Genomic DNA, 19,115 nt, shown 5'->3' on the forward strand with positions numbered 1-19,115 from the left:
ATCTTCACTGATCACACAACACCACACACTACTAGTTGTAACAAAATAATGTATGTACTTGCAGTGAACCAAGTGCTCTTGCTGGTGAATATACAACTTCAAAAACATTCCCTGCGCAGTAAAATGGCCTCGTATAAGGTTAGCATGACACATTTTAAATCGTGGGGTTGGCTCCGGCCGGCCCCATTCAATTTACTGAAGGAGATTCAAATGTCATAACCAATTTCTGAATACAAAACAATTTTATATATAATTTGATCACCTAAATACAATGCATCCTCCAAAACAGACTTTTGCAGCACATCATACCTGTCAGCAAACATAGCATCCCTATAATCACTGAAACCATTTCCTTTACAAACATAAATAACAAAAAGTCACTTCAAATCTAGACTACCAATTAATTTTAACGGCGGTACCACAAACTATGACTGTTAATGACCTGCGAAGTTTGCATCCATTTTTTTTTCTTCTGTAAAGAGTAGAGAGGCAAGATACTTAACTAAAGGATAAGATACGTGGTTGAAACTGATTCACTTCTCTGCACTGTTAACTCCACGCAATAATAACGGCAGGGGAAACTGTCAGTTATGATTATTCCTGTAAACTGAAAGATGAATAAAATGGGAGTCAGACACCCATGTTACCTTGCACTGCTATCCTGTTCAGCTCGAAAAATCGGGACACTTAATGCTGCCACTGCTACGAGGCCCTGCCACAGTTGTGCATTGGCCAACCATTCCACGGCTACACGAATCACAGCAGACGCGGGCCTGTACTCTTCAGCATCACGGTCTCAGGAAGGCTCTAACTAGGGATCATTATCAACATATCAACATTGAAGGCATTGGGCCCTACGGGAATGAAGGTACTTCAAGATACGTTAGAACAACAGCTTGGGGAGGGCGGTTAGCAAACTAGCATAAGTAAAATGCGCAATACTGAAAGGTAATCGTGAGACCAAGTGAATCCCGTTAATTCCAGTTCGAGCTCTTCTCCTGCATACTTGTCTCCATCACCCCTGCCTACACAGTCACTCTTCCTCTCCGCTGCCGTCTCCTAGCAACCACGTCTGCGCAGCTTTGAAAGAAGAGAAAACTAGAATTTGCAGCACTGTTGCATACAATTTAAAAATCATGTATGTGTATGTTCATAATATACATGCACGTATATACGTGTGTGTGTGTTTGTTATATCTCTCACTGGCACTGCAAGAAATCTGGACAAAGCCAGAAATAATGGGGGAACAAAGGCCCAAAACAGGGAACGATTTTTAAATATTGATCCTATAAACTTAGAAATTTGCTAGAAGCGCAGGTGTTGCATTATTAGGTATTCTCTGAATAATATGAAATTTGACATTCTAATCATCATCTTTCGGATGTTCCCGTTAGGGGTCGCCACAGCAGATCATCTGTTTCCATTTCTTCCTGTCCTCTGCATCTTGCTCTGTCACACCAACCACCTGCATGTCCTCTCTCACCACATCCATAAACCTTATCTTAGGCCTTCCTCTTTCCTTGTTACCTGGTAGCTTTATCCTTAGCATCTTTTTCCCAATATACTCAGCATCCCTCCTCGGCACATGTCCAAACCAACATAATCTTGCCTCTCTGGTTTTGTCTCCAAATCTTCCAACCTGGGCTGACCCTCTAATATACGTATTCCAAATCCTGTCCACCCTCGTCATACCCAGTGCAAATCTTAACATCTTTAACTCTGCCACATCCAGCTTGTACTCCTGCCTTTTTGTCAATGCCACTGTCTCCAGCCCATATAGCATAGCTGGTCTCACTACCCTCTTGTAGACCTTCCCTTTCACTCTTACTGGTCCTCGTCTGTCACAAATCACTCCTGACACTCTTCTCCACCCACTCCATCCTGCCTGTACTCTCTTCTTCACCTCTCTTCCCCACTCACCATTACTCTGAACTATTGATCCCAAGTTTGGCTCTCCCAGTTGAATATCAACCCTTATATCATCAGGTAGGTTGCTAAATGGTTCACTGACAGATCTCACTCAGTGAATGTTGGGGACTTTACCTCAACCAACAGACCTGTCACCAGTGGGGTTCTACAGGGGTCAGTGCTGGGCCCCCTGTTGTTCTGTCATTATTTAGTTACTTCGATCTACAATGATTTTCCAGAAAAAACACAAACTGAGGAACAGACCAAAAATATGAGACAAAAATCTGGACATTCTGCGAAAATCTGGACAGTTGAGAGGTACGAGTGTGGGCATTTTCTAGCTATGAAGCAGTTGTCCGTAAGTGCATGTGTATGCACATTTGCTGTTGTTTTGATTAAAAAATGCACCTTTACCTCGTCCAGTTTAATGCTTACTAGATCCAGTTAAAATTCAATGTAGAAGACATTTTCGTTTATTTAAAAAAAGAGAAACTTTTTAATGCAAGCACTTCAAGGCCTGTGTAAAATTTGTATCTGCATCTATGTCATGTGTCTGTCGTTTTTTATGTATTAACTTTACTTATTAATTTTAAAGGAGGCAGAAGAATAAAGACAAAAACTTCAGTTTAAATAGGTTGCTAACGGTGCCCATCATATTTTTGGTGTAACTGTTGCTCTGCCTCACTTCAGTGTTTTTCTACCATGAGAATGGTCAGAAGATTAGTGGTGGCCAAATATGTGAAGACCTGGTTGAAACACGCGAATCATATCGAAAAAGAAAGTCTATAGTGACATATTAACATAATCATCAACTAACCAATCAAGGGCAAATCTCGACAGAATCAGGTACAAATTCGGAAATAATTAGTGCTATCTGGGACACTTAAAATATTAGTACTCAATATGAAATAGTGACAAAATAAGAGAATGTGAATTAATATGCATTTTCTGAAGTAAAAGAAGTCTATAACTCTTATTTATTAAGTATAATTTGCTATAGGTACTCCAAAAGCAAGGGAGTAGCTAGGAATACAGTGTACTCAAATGAGTATATTTTTTTCTGAGCATCTCTTGGAACCTTCAAAACTCATAAAACATTGAATGTTTAGAACTGTGTAAACAAATATTTACAGTATAGAGGTACAGAAAAAATGCTTGTGTGAAATAAATACACCTTTAAAATAGCTTTTTATTGGTATATATGCTAACAGTTGAAAATAACACATCCCTTTACTATATGTCTGAGGGGGTAGTGTTTTGAAGGTTGAGTACATTTTTAAAATGATAAGTGGGTGGTGGGGGCAATAACATTAAGTCTGAGTATAAAATGTAAATTTCTGTCTACACCCCTGTCCAAAAGTCATTAGTTTTATGAGGGATGAAGAGGGACCGAGCTAAAATTTGAGTCAGAATCAGGGCCGTCTCTGAAAATCAGGGAAAGTTGAGAGGTGCGGAATCATTTTCAAAGCCAAACATAATGGGGAGGTGGCAAAGTTCCAAAATCCTGGACATGTTTGTAATTCACTTAAAATGGGTAGATCAACAGGTTTTGCATCAACAAGGAGTTTTCAGAACAATGAGAAGTATGAAACTAATGTCTGCCATTATTGACTTTAATCCTCAGTGATTTATCAAAAAATAATAATAATCATAACTAATAATAATTTCACAAGGGACTGAGCAAAAATATGAGACAAATGGGATGGTCAGTAAAACAATGGATAGCTCACTGGTACTTGTGAAGAGGCAGCTTGTAACATGGCCACAATGGCTGACTCTGAGGAAGCAGCAGTTGCAAAGCCACAGCATACAGCATGGCTTGCTGGTTAAATTAAAATGTTTTAAGTCAAAAAGTGGCACTTCATGGCTGTGAATGTTTCTGTATTGCTGTTGTTTTCATTTGTTTGCATGATTTCTAATAACAGCGCATTGAAGTGGTGATAAAGTACTGGACTGTGATTAATACAATGAATCCTGTTACAAGAGCTTTTTACTGTGGAAAACGTCTTCTGTGATATTGGTTCATATTGTAACTATTTTTACAGTAACTATTTTGTATTTTGTCTTTGTTGACAAAACATTGTCTGGTATTCTACTGAAGATAATTTCTTTATGACATTGTTTTTCTTTTGCTTCCTAGTAAGAAACAACAGCAACTGTCATCCCATTCATAAAGGGGGTAAAGCAACAGAGCCTGGGATCTACAGACCCATAAGCTTAACCAGCCTTATCTGTAAGGCCATGGAATGAATCATCATGGACCTTATAAATAAGGACATAGGTGATTTCCAAACCCTTGCTCCAACACAGTTTGGTTTTGTCAAAGGCAGGTCATGCCTGTTAAACCTGGTGGACTTCTTCGAAAATGTCACCAGAGCCACAGATGAAGGCAAATCTGTGCATACAGCCTACATTGACTTAGCCAAGGCCTTCAACACAATCCCACATCCAGGCATCATTCATAAACTCTCCCAGTTGAATATCAACCCTTATATTATCAGGTAGGTTGTTAAATGGTTCACTGACAGATCTCACTCAGTGAAAGTTGGGGACTTTACCTCAACCAACAGACCTGTCACCAGTGGGGTTCTATAGGGGTCAGTGCTGGGCCCCATGTTGTTTGGAATATACTTCTCAGAAGTTCAGGCTAAAACAGAGATGCTCTGGCTAACTAAGTTTGCTGATTACTACAAATTAGGAGCAATCACTGAATCCCCAAATGATGTCAATATACTTCAAGAGGGACTTACATAAACCAATGACTGGTGCCAAAGCCATAGACACAAACTCAATGCTAAAAAAATGCATTTTTACGATATCCCTGCAGACTGTCATATTAACAATAATACTCTAAGTAATAACTCAGCAGTGAGAGACTTGAGAATGCAAGTTGACTGTAGCCTAAACTTTGACCACCATGTGTCTGCTTTGGTAAGGAAGACATTCTAACCCACACACCTAATTAGCAAAGGCATTGCCTCAGGAGCAAAAGAAGTCATAACACCCCTGTACTCGACCCTCATCGGGCCAGTAATTGAGTACAATGCTCCCTTTGGTATATACCTTACCAGGCACCTGCAGCAACTTAAAGGGATCTCCAACACGTCATACATTGACAGACTGAAGTCACTGTCACTGTACTCAGCATACAGATGACTTAGAGGAGACTTGTGCCTGGCCTACAGAGCAATCTCGGATCCAAATCTAATGGAAATGCTGCACATCAAATGGGACAAGGGTCATCTGCTTCAGAGACCTTAACCTGGCCTGCGACATAAATAGGACCTACTGGACAGACAGATATGTCTGTCAGAGGTTGCCAGTATTCTGTAATAGGATACCAGTTCATATCAAATGAAGCCACACTATGACCCTATTTAAGCGTAGCCTGGATGACTGGATGGGAAACCATAAATTCCTGCCAGGGGGATTCATCTATGACCCTCCTAGATATGGGCAGTCATTGCTAACCAAGATTTCGAGTTTAGGCAAGATACTTTTTATTGGGTTTCTCTAGTATTATATTGGGTACACACGGCTAGGCTTATAAAGACCTTCAGGTCAGTAGCCCACCTTTGAACCGAAACACTATCTGACGATCATAATCTAAGCCCATCAACCCATTTTTTTCCCTCAATTCTGCAGATTCTGCTGTGTCATTATGCTGAGAGTCTCTTAAAAGAGGGACTTGCTTGTGCACATGGATGCATATAATGGCTGTTTGATATAAAGTAACAAGTCTCAAAAAAAAAAAGATGAAATAAGTGGTGAAGTGGAGAAATACGAAACAAAACAGCTTAAAGCAAGAAAAAAATGTAGAACTCCACAACGTCAGATACTTTAATGAAAAAACAAAGCTTTCGGATAAAATATCCTTCTTCAGTTCTTTACGTAAGACGTTGAAGAAGGATATTTTATCCAAAAGCTTTGTCTTTTCATTGAAGTATCTGACTTTGTAGAGTTCTACATGTTTGATATAAAGTAGCCATTAATATAAGAAAGAGTCATATCTCTCAACTATCCAGATTTTCTGCTCATATTTTGGTCTGTTCCTCATGAAACTTGTGGTCCTCTGGCAAATTGCTATTGAAGTCACTAAATAATCCACACATTTGAGATTCAGACTATATATCCCTCAGAAAATGCATTCCAACATAAAACCTTTTATTCTACCAACTTTCTAAGTTTATAAGAGCAATATTTAAATTCTGTCCTTGTTATCGTCCCCTCATTATTTTAGGCTTTGTCCAGATTTCTTGTGCTAAGAGGTTGAGGGGTATGGAGAGTTGCATATGTAAACTACAGAAAGAAAAATAAAAAATTACAATATACATACACATGCACTGGTTTTGATGCAACTACACTTAGACTTGTGAAGAGGAGAAAGGGAGAGAAATAAAAGCCTTTACACAAATAAATGGTATTAGCTATTATTACTATATTAATTCATAGGTTCATAGAAGATTACTAGGCTAAAAGGTTAAGAGCCTTTACAAGCTTAGCCGGTATAACCCAGTTTTACCCAATATATAGCAAGCCTAGACAAAGTAACCTGATTTTACCCAATGTATGGCCCCTAGGGGCAAGAGGATAGGCTCATTGGAGATTATTATTGTATTTTGCATAACTATTAGTTATAATTTGCAGTGTTTTGTTTTATTATTAATGTTGTTCTTATCAGAAACATGCAGAAATTGCTTTGAATATATTTTATAGATACTGAACAAGCTGTCTGCTTTTGTTTTGCATTCGGCTACAGTATAAAGAAGACTAACAGATGCATACATAGATGTATGTGTATATTTGTGTGTGTGTGTGTGTGTGTGTGTGTGTGTGTGTGTGTGTGTGTGTGTGTGTGTGTGTGTGTGCATGCATATACACACACACACACAAAACATATATATATATATATATATATATATATATATATATATATATATATATATATGCATGTGTATATCTATGTATATATATCTACATATATATGTATAGCGTGTGTATAAACATATATAGTATATAAATATTTCCCCATACATGTATGTATTTGTGTGTGTGTATGTGTATATATATATATATATATATATATATATATATATGTGTGTGTATATATATATATATATATATATATATATATATATATATATATATATATAAAAAATATAATATTTTATATATGTGTGTGTATGTGTATTCATATGTGCTTACATATACACATATGTGATATAGGGAAATATTGCCAGCCAAGCTATCTGGAATTTTGTAAATAATTCTATGTCATTTGAGAATATTGATATGATTTATACAGAACTGTATGTTATGTACTGAGCTAAAATGTAACGACAGCATGCCCTACTGACTTAGAACAGAAATGCATATAAACTATATACCTGTGCAAATGTATGTTTTAACAGTAGAAACTAGAACATAAAAGGGTTAACTTGCAAAATACAAGCAAATAAGTGGAAATTAGACTGATTTTTCGATTGTTCTATAAAAGTTCTCTCTCAGTTTCAGTGTAGCAGACACAATGTCTAGAGCTAGAAGTTTTTGTATTATCTTGAAAGAGAAGTAATTACTAGGTTTAAAATGTAAAAACATTTTATTGTTTTATGACTTCCAAGATGTGCAAACATCTGAGAGATATGTATTTTTCACACAGAGATGTTAAATTCTGTTAGTTTCTGGTTTAGCCTGGGAACTGGAGTCAGGTGACAAAACGTGATGCCATCTAAGCTAACCCAGCAGTGATATTTTATATTAATTTAAGAACTCTCTCAGAGAGAGACTGTGCATTTTGTCTTGGACCTAGCAAGAGCATCCACTCATCATCACTCATCTGCCACTTGCCTTGCTGTAAGTAAGATTTAAAGTATATTATCTCTTTTAGATATAGATAGGAATATAGTAAAGATTAGTTTAGATGTTTTATGTATTTATTTGAGACTGTTCTGCAATGCTGTTTTAAAATATTTCCTGTGATTTTGAACTCTGAAGTTACTGTGTTGATGTACTGAGTATTGTCTTATTCTTTTATTATTTATTATTAAATATATTTAAACCTATCTTTATGGCTGATATTTGTGAGACACATTTAACCTCTTAGAGTACTTCCATATGTATTTGGTGACACTTTACAGGCCACTCCTAAATAGTCTTGCAAGTCTTGGTCAGACTGCCATTTGGATTAATAGTAGCATTACACAGTAGGATTGGACACTCGTTGCAAGGGCCTTATAGTAGCTGATAAGTAGGGGTTAGTGGCAGTGGAAACTACCTTATAGTCTGGGCAGAAAGGGGTATAGCTAATAAACCTATGCCAGCCTTCCCCAGGTGTGTGTGTTTGTATATAAATCAAATCTCAAAGTGTGTGTGTGTGTGTGTGTGTGTGTGTGTGTGTGTGTGTGTGTGTGTGTGTGTGTGTGTGTGTGTGTCAGTCAGCTACTTGGGCAGGGACACTTAGCAATGGTTGGATAGTGAGAATGCTGGAGGTCTTGGCTTGGCCACTCAGCTGAGATCTTAACCCTATAGCTGTGCCAGTGGGGAGTCTTAATGGGGATCTGGAGAAAGAGGGAGAAACCAATCCCAGACTGACTGTGATCTCTGTGTGCTCTTAAGGGAAATTGCACTTTACTGTGTGTGTACTTGTCATCCTCCCACTGTGTACATTCCCTAGCTGTTCCCAGTGGTGGGGATTGAGGTTCTTTGATTGCTGGGCCAGTGCAGGGGCATCACAACATATATAACATGCACACTCATGCTTATTTATTTTTTTTTGACATTTGTTTATCAGGATGGTTCATCTGGGTCAGGAGAACCTGCTTTCAGAAGAGACATGGGAAGAAAAGCTCCACTAGTACAAGATCAAGAATATATAAAAAATAAGTTGTTACAGATACACAACAATACAAAATCAACAATATATGGAAATAATTTGTTACATATACATGTGAAAAGACTCACAAATCTGCATTTAAATATTGGCAGTAGAAGCAATCATATATACATATAGTACATGCTATAGAATCTGGCCTTCGGATATTAGCACAATCTGTTGAAGGATCTCTGTGATCTAGACAGTAGTTATAAATGTTGTGCCTTATTATATACAGTATTTATGTTAGTCACTTTATAGTGATACTCCGGTGTTTAAGTATTGGCAGAAGAGGCAAACATATAATATATATTGTACAACCTGTCCTTAGGATGTCAGTACAGTTTATTGAAGGGTCACTATGGTAGTCAGTTGTAGTAGTAGTAGTACTTTATTTTATGCTTTGGTTATGTTAGCCACTTTATAGTGATACAGTGAAGGTATTGTTATAGGAGAATAAAGGATGGATTATTAGATGAAAGAATGTTAGAGGACTGTTAGCATATAGTAGTGTTTAGTGAGTCACCAAAAAACATCCATCAGCATAGAAACCACCAAAACAAAGCTAAATACTGGTAAATGGCACAAGGAACCAAATGATAGCCACACTCCGTTAGCATACACTTTATTTTGACCGCTTTCGTCTTAAGACTTCTTCAGAACTGAACGCTTCACATAAAAACCTTTCTTCATATATAGTACTATTCAGTTAACACATCATCTCATCAAACAATTAACTGCTTAAAACTTAAAGCAACACAGTAAAATCTTTAATAAAACTTTACTTATTCACATATAGTTTTCTGTTTCAAAAAACATTTAATATTAATAACCTCGTTCAATCCAGGTGTTTTATCTGCCTGAAGTTGAACTTGCCAACAGGTTTCTCTCTGTTCAAAAACGTTTTTAAAATCCCCCTCTCTTGCATCTAATTTGACTACTTCCAAAACTGAAAAAAGAAACGTTTTATATGTTTCACACTCAACATTATGCCTATATAAAGAACTTCTTTCATCCCTGTTTTTTATATTACAGTAGTGTTCTCTTACCCTTTCATAAAGCAACCTAGTATCATTCCTACATAACAACTGGAACATGCACTACATAGACAAACATACACCACACCCTTAGTTCTGCAAGTGACATGCCCTGGGACTTTGATGGTGCTAGGATAACTTAGTATATTAATAAATGGACCTTCCAACATATATCTACAATACCTACAATTTCCACATTTATACAGCCCTTCCCTTTTCTGAGTATGTAAATAGTCTGGGATGTATTTAGTATTATCTCTTCGAAACATTTTCTTCAAGTTATAATTGTTAATATAAACAAAATGAGGTTTACTGCCAGTGGTGTCAAACAACTCTTTGTTACCCTTATATGTTAATCGAATAGTACTATATATATATATATATATATATATATATATATATATGAAGAAAGGTTTTTATGTGAAGTGTTTATTTCTGAAGAAGTCTTAAGACGAAAGTGGTCCAAATAAAGTGTATGCTAAAGGAGTGTTGCTATCGTTTGGTTCCTTGTGCCATTTACCAGTATTTAGCTTTGTTTGGTGGTTTCTATACTGGTGGAAGTTTCTTGGTGGTCCAGTTTTTGCTTCTGATGGCCAAGGCAGCCCTTGATACTATTATGGATACTACTTCATTAATTAATTCTGGTACTGGAGGACCGGATGTTATTCAGCTTTTGCTTAATACCATGTTGGACATTCAGAAAACTTTAACTAAAATGGTATCTACAAACAGCAGACCTAAAGAGGTGACTACTAGTTCTGAAGATGACTGAGAGACAGTTATTGAATGTGCCAGAGTGAATAGACCTATGTCACAGGTAACAAATAATGACTATGAACAAAATGACAATATACAATATGTGGATGTCACTTCAGCTCTTAATAGTAGACAAGAGCCGTTTCTTAAGTCTTGTTTCAATACCAAGTCTAGAATTAATAATGAATTCAAAGAATCCTGTGAGTGAATGTTCAAATTGTTAAAAAAATACAGAAGGTTGGACTTAGAAAACAAATATTTGGAGAGGTATCTTGAATTAAAAATAGTACCTAAAGGGCAAAGGTTTTGTAAGTGTCCTAATGGAGTCAATGTGAATTATTCTTTTTATACTCTTCTGGTTGAATTTTTCAACCACACTGGTTTAAAACTGCTAGCTTTACTGATTGACAATAATAAAAAAGTTATGGACACTTTAAAAGCTGATATTATCAAATTAGACCAAAGTCTTTGTACTTAAAACAGAAAAAAATGCTTATTATTCAGCCTGCCTTTGTGAAGTCAAACAGCACGAGCAAACTGCTATAATACATAAACAAAATAAGCTGGTGATAGATATAGCTAATTGCGAGAATTCATCAGCTTATACTCACTTTTTTAGCAAAAATAATGATAAAAAGAAGTTTAAATTTAACAGGGACATGCGTTTGGACATTCCTAATAAGAAAACAATAATTGGCAGTTACATTAACCAATCAGCAATGACAATTCCGTGGGGGCTGAACGTTCAACTGGTCATGGCAATAATTTTATAAATACATCTTGTGCTTCAACGGAAACCAGCTTAAGAGGAGTGGAAATGGCAAAAGAGACCGATAATTGTTTTATTAACAATGAAGTACCACAAAATGAAATAGGTGGAACAAGACCAAAAACTTTTTTATTTCAAAACAAAGTAAAAGGATTAAAAACCAGGGCCATGAGGACAAGGGAACTAACGATGTCAGGATCTTTGACAGACAATTGAATATAAATGGTAATAACAGCACTTGTAAATTTAACTTATCTGACTTTCATTTTACCTCATTGCACTCTAAGGTGTTGGCTCTTAGACTTAATTTTGTGCCCACAAAAAGGGCAGACTGTGTACGAACATTGCTAGAGCTTAAAAAATATACTAGAAAGATAAATTTGAACTTTTTGTTAAGTAACATGCCAACTAATGTTTCCAAGTTTGTAAAACCCTCTTGTTTTAATCCAACATTGTGTAATACGCTGAACATTTTTGAAAGTATGTGTGAGTCAGAAATTAGAGCTGTGTTACATAAAACTAAGCATTTTAAACACTATAATATGACTAGTGAAGAGGAAAAAAATGTTTGAATGATATAAAAAACAATCTTAACCTCAGAATCATGAAAAGTGATAAGGAAGGGGGGCTAGTAGTAATGAACACGGAACAGTATGTCAACAGTATGTTAAAAATGTTAGATAATAAAGATGAATATGAACAAATAAGCTTTGTAGAAATACAAAGAAACTTTAAAGTGATACACAACTTCTTATATGAAAACTTAAAGAATGAACAATTAGATTTTGATACATAAATTGAAAAACCTACTATCGAGACATTGTTTGGAATTCCAAAAATTCACAAGGACCAAAAAACCTCCCCTTTTCGACCCATTGTTTCTTCAAATTATATTACTGAGGGGATATCATTAGTTTTGGATGCAATGTTGAATCCTATAACACAAAAATTTGAATCATACGTCAAAGACTCGTGGGATTTTTAGATAAATTGAGAAACTTTCTAAATGAATTCAGTTTTGAAAGTGACAAACGTATTATTTTAACAGTAGATGTAGTTTCACTTTTTACTTCAATTTCCCATGGCTTGGGTATAGAATATGTGAGAAATTTTCTATGTAAGTTTACCACTATTTCCAGTCAACATGTGAACTTGTATTGTGAAATGTTAGATGTGTTATTAGACAACAACTACTTTATGTTTGATGGTAAATATGTTAAACAACTGAAGGGTGTTGTGATGGGGTCACCAGCTTCCCCATCTTTTGCCAACATTGTAATGGGATGGTGGGAACATACTGTGCTGAAGGAAGCTAGTGAAATATTTAAAGTATGCTATTATAATAGATTTGTGGATGACTTATTTTATTATTATAGAAGGTAATGACACCACAGTTATAAACTTTGTTAACATGATTAATGTAAGATTTGAATTTTTGAGGTTTACTTTGGGTGACAAGGGGACTAATGTAAACTTTTTGGATGTAAATTTGATATGAGACGAAGAGAACAACATTTTTGAAAGTAGAATACACTGAAAAAAGACATTTGTAAATAGTTATCTACATAACAAAAGTAATCATCCACTGTTTATAAGAAAAAATATTCCAAAAGGACAATTAATAAGATGTAGTTGGATGACTAGTAACAAGGAAGTTACAAAAGAGGAATTTATAAAGATTTCTGAGATGTTTATAGTGAGGGATTATGATAAAAAATACCTTGGCACGTTGGCTGATGACATTTATAGTAAAAGATATGAAAAATATCCCCTATATTAAAAGCACCATTTAGAAGTAACATAAGAATAGTTGAGGGTGATAAATATCAGAAAACAACTTGTAATTTAGAAATGTCAGAGTACAATTAGGACAATAATTGAAAACAACTGGAAGATTTTAGAGGGTAACAAAGAGTTGTTTGAGACCACTGGCAGTAAACCTCATTTTGTTTATATCAACAATTATAACCTGAAGAAAATGTTTCACGGAGATAATACTAAATACATCCCAGACTATTTACATACTCAGAAAAGGGAAGGGATGTATAAATGTGGAAATTGTAGGTACTGTAGATATATGTTAGAAGGTCCATTTATTAATATACTAAGTTATCCTAGTACCATCAAAGTCCCAGGGCATGTCACTTGTAGAACTAAGGGTGTGGTGTATGTAGTGGATGTTCCAGTTTTTATGTAAGAATGACTACCAGGTCGCTCTATGAAAGGGTAAGAGGACACTACTATAATATAAAAAACAGGGATGAAAGAAGTTCTTTATATAGGCATACTGTTGACTGTGAAACATATAAAAATGTTTCTTTTTTCAGTTTTGGAAGTAGTCAAATTAGATGCAAGAGAGGGAGATTTTAAAAACGTTTTTGAACAGAGAGAAACCTGTTGGCAAGTTCAACTTCAGGCAAATAAAACACATGGGCTAAACAAGGTTATTAACATTAAATGTTTTTTGAAACATAGAAAACAATATGTGAATAAGTAAAGTTTTGTTAAAGATTTTACTGTGATGCTTTAAGTTTTAAATGGTTAATTGTTTGATGAGATGATGTGTTTATTGAATAGTACTATATATGAAGAAAGGTTTTTATGTGAAGTGTTTAGTTCTGAAGAAATCTTAAGACGAAAGCAGTTAAAATAAAGTGTACGCTAAAGGAGTTTGGCTATCGTTTGGTTCCTTGTGCCATTTACCAGTATTTAGCTTTATTTTAGTGTTTAGTGAGTAGAAAGAAGTGTCTAAGAGAGATTCTGGAAGGTAGGACATATAGAAGGGGGAGGGAGAAAGTGTATGAAAGATTATCCAAGTGTAGAGTATGAGCACAGCCAAGAATTGTGAACATGCTGCTTTAGGGATTTTTTGAAAGGTACAAGATTAGGAATACTTCTGGTCAATAATATGAGTGAGCTTCATGCTTCATCTACACTGTGAGAGTATATAGACTCTTCCAGGTATTTTAGAGGTTTTGGAGATAATTAGAAGCGTCTTATCTTCGACCCGAGAGTTCTGTTGGGGTTGTAAGGTTTGATGATTTTATTCAGGGTAGGGCAGGCTAGGGGCTTCTAGATTATGTTGTATAGTGTTGTCAGTTGGATATAGAGGAGGTGATTGGGGAGTAATAGCCAGTCTAGCATTTGAAGTGGTGTACAATGATGTGTACTGGTTTTGGAATTTGTGGCAAACTTTGTCAATTTGTTGTAGCATTGTTTCATTTTGGATCTAATGGAAGTCTGTACTTTAGAGAAGATAGAGGCACTGTATAGTAGAGAGGGTAGTAGGAAGGTTTTTGCTAGGGTGATCTTGGTTGATATGGTGAGGAAATGTTTGTTTCTGTAGAGGATGACAAGTATTTGGTGTGTTTTTTTTTTTTAGTTTTGTTGGACATGGAGATCAAACATTACGTGATCGTCAATCATTATACCTAGCAGATTAGTGTGGTGGGCTATTTCGAGAACAGTATTATCAGCTGCATATATTTTGAATTGGTTTCTGTCAGTAGAGAGTTTTTTGGGAGGAAGAGAAGGAGTTAAGTTTTTTTTTTTTTTTTGGTTTAGGAATAGTTGTTAATCAGTGAACCAGGATGCAAATGCAAACAAAGTATGTTGTGTGATAATGTGCAGTTGGAGTAGTGTAGGAGAGGTGCAGATAACAGTGGAGTCATCTGCATACTGTATGAGTGTTCCAGTGAATGGGGCAGTGTGTAGGATATTTAGCCATTTTACTGCTTGTTGTCACTCGTGCAGGTATCTGTGGAACCATTGTAACGTGGAAGGGGTAAGGCCAAGATATGAGAGCTTGTGCAAGATTATGGAATGTGAGACGGTATCAGATGCCTTAGAAAGGTTGAGAAATGTGGCAGATAGCAACTTATCTGTGTCTCAAACTCTGTTTATTGATTTGGTAAAGGATAAGAGGGCTGTGGACGTGCTATGACCTGGGCAGAAACCATGTTGGGTATGTGTAGGAAGGTTGCTTTGTAGTAAGTATTTCATTAACTGTTGGTGGATATATTTTTCTAATATTTTAGCAATGGAGATAGAATGGCAATGGGTCAGAAGTTGGTCAGATCAGTAGTCCAAACTGGCAGAAGGGGCACTAATATGGGGAGTTGAGAATGAAGAGGGGCAGGGATTCACATTGTGGGCATTAGATATCAGATTGGCTATGGTTTGTATATAGTGGTTGTTGAAGTTTTTGGCTAACTGAGATGGAGGAGGGTTAAGTAGGGTTGATATGGAAGACCAGAATTGTTTAGGGTTAGTTTTGTACTCTTGTTGAAGGTGAGTATAGTATGATTGTTTATCTTTGCTAACCTGTTTCTTTACTTGGTTTCACAATTCTTTGAAGTGTATTAGTTCTGCTTTTTTACTATGCTTCCAGAGACCTCAGGCTTCATCCCTTTTTTCATTAGATTTTTGCAAGCCTTGGTTAACCAATGAGCAGAATTTGATTTGATTCTTTAAATGCAGACTGGAGCTAGAGTGTCTAGTATTTTAAAAAAGCTGTTATTAAAGTAGTATACAGCTTCATCTAGTGGGAGGTGTTTTGGTGGTGACCAGTTTATTTTGTGTAGTAGTCCATTGAATTTGTCTTTGGTAAAATTGGTTAAGTTGCGGACAGATTTTAAAGTGTGTGATTTTGGTAGGTGTACATTGGTTCTAATGGTGAATGTTTTTAGGTGGTCATTGAGGGAATTTAGCAGTGTGCCACTTGAGCTGAAGTCACTAGGATTTGACAGTATAATCCAGTCTAACGTAGATTGTTTAATGTTGTCTTTATTGTACCTAGTAGGGGAGTTAATTAGTTGAGAATAACCATGGAGATTGATACTGTTTGATGGTACCTCAAAACAAAGCTAAAACCAACAAAATAAACAAAGAAAAAACACTCCAAACCACAGAAATATTATCGTAAGCACTTTTGTTTACTCAGAATAGGCAGACTTCATCAGACAATTCACTTACAATAGTAAAACCCTTAAATAGAAAAAATTAATTGACATCACCATAGGACAAACAAAACTTTTAAAAGAGCAATGCAACAAAAGGAAATGTATAATACAAACTATGAGCCCTAAAACAGAACCAATTTCAAACCATTTTAAATATGTACAATCTAAACATAATACTCATATGTAAATGCATAAATACATATATAAATATAATCATGAATAAAAAAGCATTATCTCTTTAATGCTTTCATTTTTAAAATGCTTCCAATGGAAACGGAATCATTCAAACCAGGGAAAGCCACTGCATTTAATTTTAATTGCCACATTAATTCCTTTTCATCCAGTCTTAATGAAAAAGGCTCACCCCTTACATTTTCATAAACCTTGTCAATAACAGTAAATTCAAACTTATGATCAGGATGAGTACTAATATGTTTAGCCAGAGCATTGTTTAAGTTTAACTTCTCAATGGCATACAGGTGTTCATAAATTCTATTCTTAAGAGTCTCTCAGTTTTGCCAACATAATAGGTGTTACATAAAATACAAGTACTGAGATAAACCACCCCTTTTGACTTACAATTAAATTTACCCATTATATTGTATTTCCTGCCTGAAATGCTAAAGGAATTTCTGACATTAATATGCTTACACCACTTACAGGCTTCACATTTAAACATACCATTATGAGGTAGATATAAATTTGAAGCCTGATTCTCCAAAAGGCATTTAATATTCCTGCCTCTCCTAAAACCCCCTTTAGGGTAATCCCTCACGCATTTTTGAATAGCATGATCCTCAGTTAGGAAACACCAATTCTTAAAAAGAATAGATTTCACTGTTAAGGCATCCAAAGAAGATGTTGTAATGAAACTCAATTTCTCATTGCTCATATTTAAAGGATTAGCCTCATTTAATGTGGCTGTAAAACTAGAAGTCACCTCTCCATGGTTGTGTAATGTGCACTCCCCAAAATATATACTTGAATCATCAGAACCTATTTCAAGACCGAAAGAGCCTCCTGTTGCCATATTATTCAAAAGCGGGGTAAACCAACCATTCAACCTTTTCCGGTAGACTTCCTCTATTAGTTCATCCAACCACACACTAGGATAACCACATTTAATAAACAACTTCCTAAGAGTTTCACATTCCTCCAAAAATTCAGACTCTAGGGAAACCATTCTAGATGCCCGAACAAGTTGCCCTTTAACTACCACCCTTTTCTGGAATTGGGGGTGGCAACTAGTATAATGAGGAAAGGCGTTAGAATATGTGGGTTTCCTAAATATTTTTGAAATTAACATTCGATTGGGAATATCTTTAACCAAGTAAACATCCAAATATGATATTTCATCAGTTTGGAATTCCCAAGTAAATTTCAAAAAATCAGTATATTTAGAAATGTCCTGGATAAATAAAGCGGCTGAATTTTGGTCCCCTTTCCAAAGAATAAAAATATTGTCCAAAACTCGGGTGTACCAAGTAACTTTTTGTTGAAAATCAATATTCTTAAACAGGAAATGTTTTTCCCAAAAAGCCATAACTATATTGGCAAAAGTACCCCCACATGGGGAACCCATGGCAACACCCATTTTTTGTAGATAAAATTCTTGGTCAAACATAAAGTAATTATTTTCAAGTACTAATTCCAGTAGGTAAATGATCAAATCAGTATTGCACCCATCCATTCGTTTCTCCAACAAAAACTCCCTCACCCATTCACAGGAGATGTTTTGTGGTATCACCGTGTATAAATCACGGACATCGATCGTGAGAAAGTTTAACTCTTCAGAGAAAGGGAGTTTATTAATGCTTTCCAAAAAGGCCCAAGAATCCCTACAAATCTGGGATTCATCACTAAGGGCCAGTTTCAATTTGCTGTCAACAAGAAGCATTTTAAAAATGAAAGCATTAAAGAGATAATGCTTTTTTTATTCATGATTATATTTATATATGTATTTATGCATTTACATATGAGTGTTATGTTTAGATACATATTTAAAATGGTTTGAAATTGGTTCTGTTTTAGGGCTTATAGTTTGTATTATACATTTCCTTTTGTTGCATTGCCCTTTTAAAAGTTTTGTTTGTCCTATGGTGATGTCAATTAATTTTTTTCTATTTAAGGGTTTTACTATTGTAAGTGAATTGTCTGATGAAGTTTGCCTATTCTGAGTAAACGAAAGCGCTTACGATAATATTTCTCTGGTTTGGACTGTTTTCACTGTTTGATGGTAATTCTGATGAGTTGGACTGCCAATCTATATTAAAATCACCTAAAATAATAGTCTTGTGCTTGATGGATTTGGAAACACCAAGATAAAATATTTTCTAGTATTGGAATATTTTGTCCAGGAGGAATATAGAGTACAATGATGCAGATACAGTTAGTACTAATAAGGTTTAAGAAGGATATGAACATTTCAGCACTGGGGAAGGTGGGAACGTTGTCTTTAAATGGAGTTATATTAATGGTGTCGGGGTAGAGTAGAGCTACTCCTCCACCTTTTCTGTGGTGTCTGTCTGGTCTAGTTATGTCATAGTTAGATGGTAACACTTTTAAGTCTTTTATGGTAGGATTTAGCAAGGTTTTGGTTAGGGCTAGGACATCTGGTTTTATATATATATATATATATATATATATATATATATATGTAATATATATATATATATGTAATATATATATATATATGTAATATATATATATATATATATGTAATATATATATATATATATATATATATATATATATATATATATATATATATATATATATATATATATATATATAATATATATAAATATATATAA

At 35.3% G+C, this 19,115-nt stretch overlaps 2 protein-coding genes across 2 annotated transcripts in view; one reads left to right on the forward strand and one right to left on the reverse strand.

Moving 5' to 3' along the window:
- The window catches only part of ZC3H12B (zinc finger CCCH-type containing 12B), a 766,103-nt gene extending 765,386 nt beyond the window's left edge, over positions 1-717 (reverse strand). Inside the window, exon 1 of the mRNA XM_044057702.1 lies at positions 648-717. The gene's annotated coding sequence lies outside the window, so the exon portion shown is untranslated. The remainder of the gene's footprint in view (positions 1-647) is intronic.
- An 84-nt stretch (positions 718-801) lies between these two features.
- Positions 802-19,115, forward strand: part of ZC4H2 (zinc finger C4H2-type containing) — a 517,031-nt gene continuing 498,717 nt past the window's right edge. The window contains exon 1 of the mRNA XM_044057709.1: positions 802-868. The gene's annotated coding sequence lies outside the window, so the exon portion shown is untranslated. The remainder of the gene's footprint in view (positions 869-19,115) is intronic.

The sequence above is a fragment of the Protopterus annectens genome, chromosome 15.part0, assembly GCF_019279795.1.
Source record: "Protopterus annectens isolate FY-2018-M chromosome 15.part0, PAN1.0, whole genome shotgun sequence".
Taxonomy (NCBI): domain Eukaryota; kingdom Metazoa; phylum Chordata; order Ceratodontiformes; family Protopteridae; genus Protopterus; species Protopterus annectens.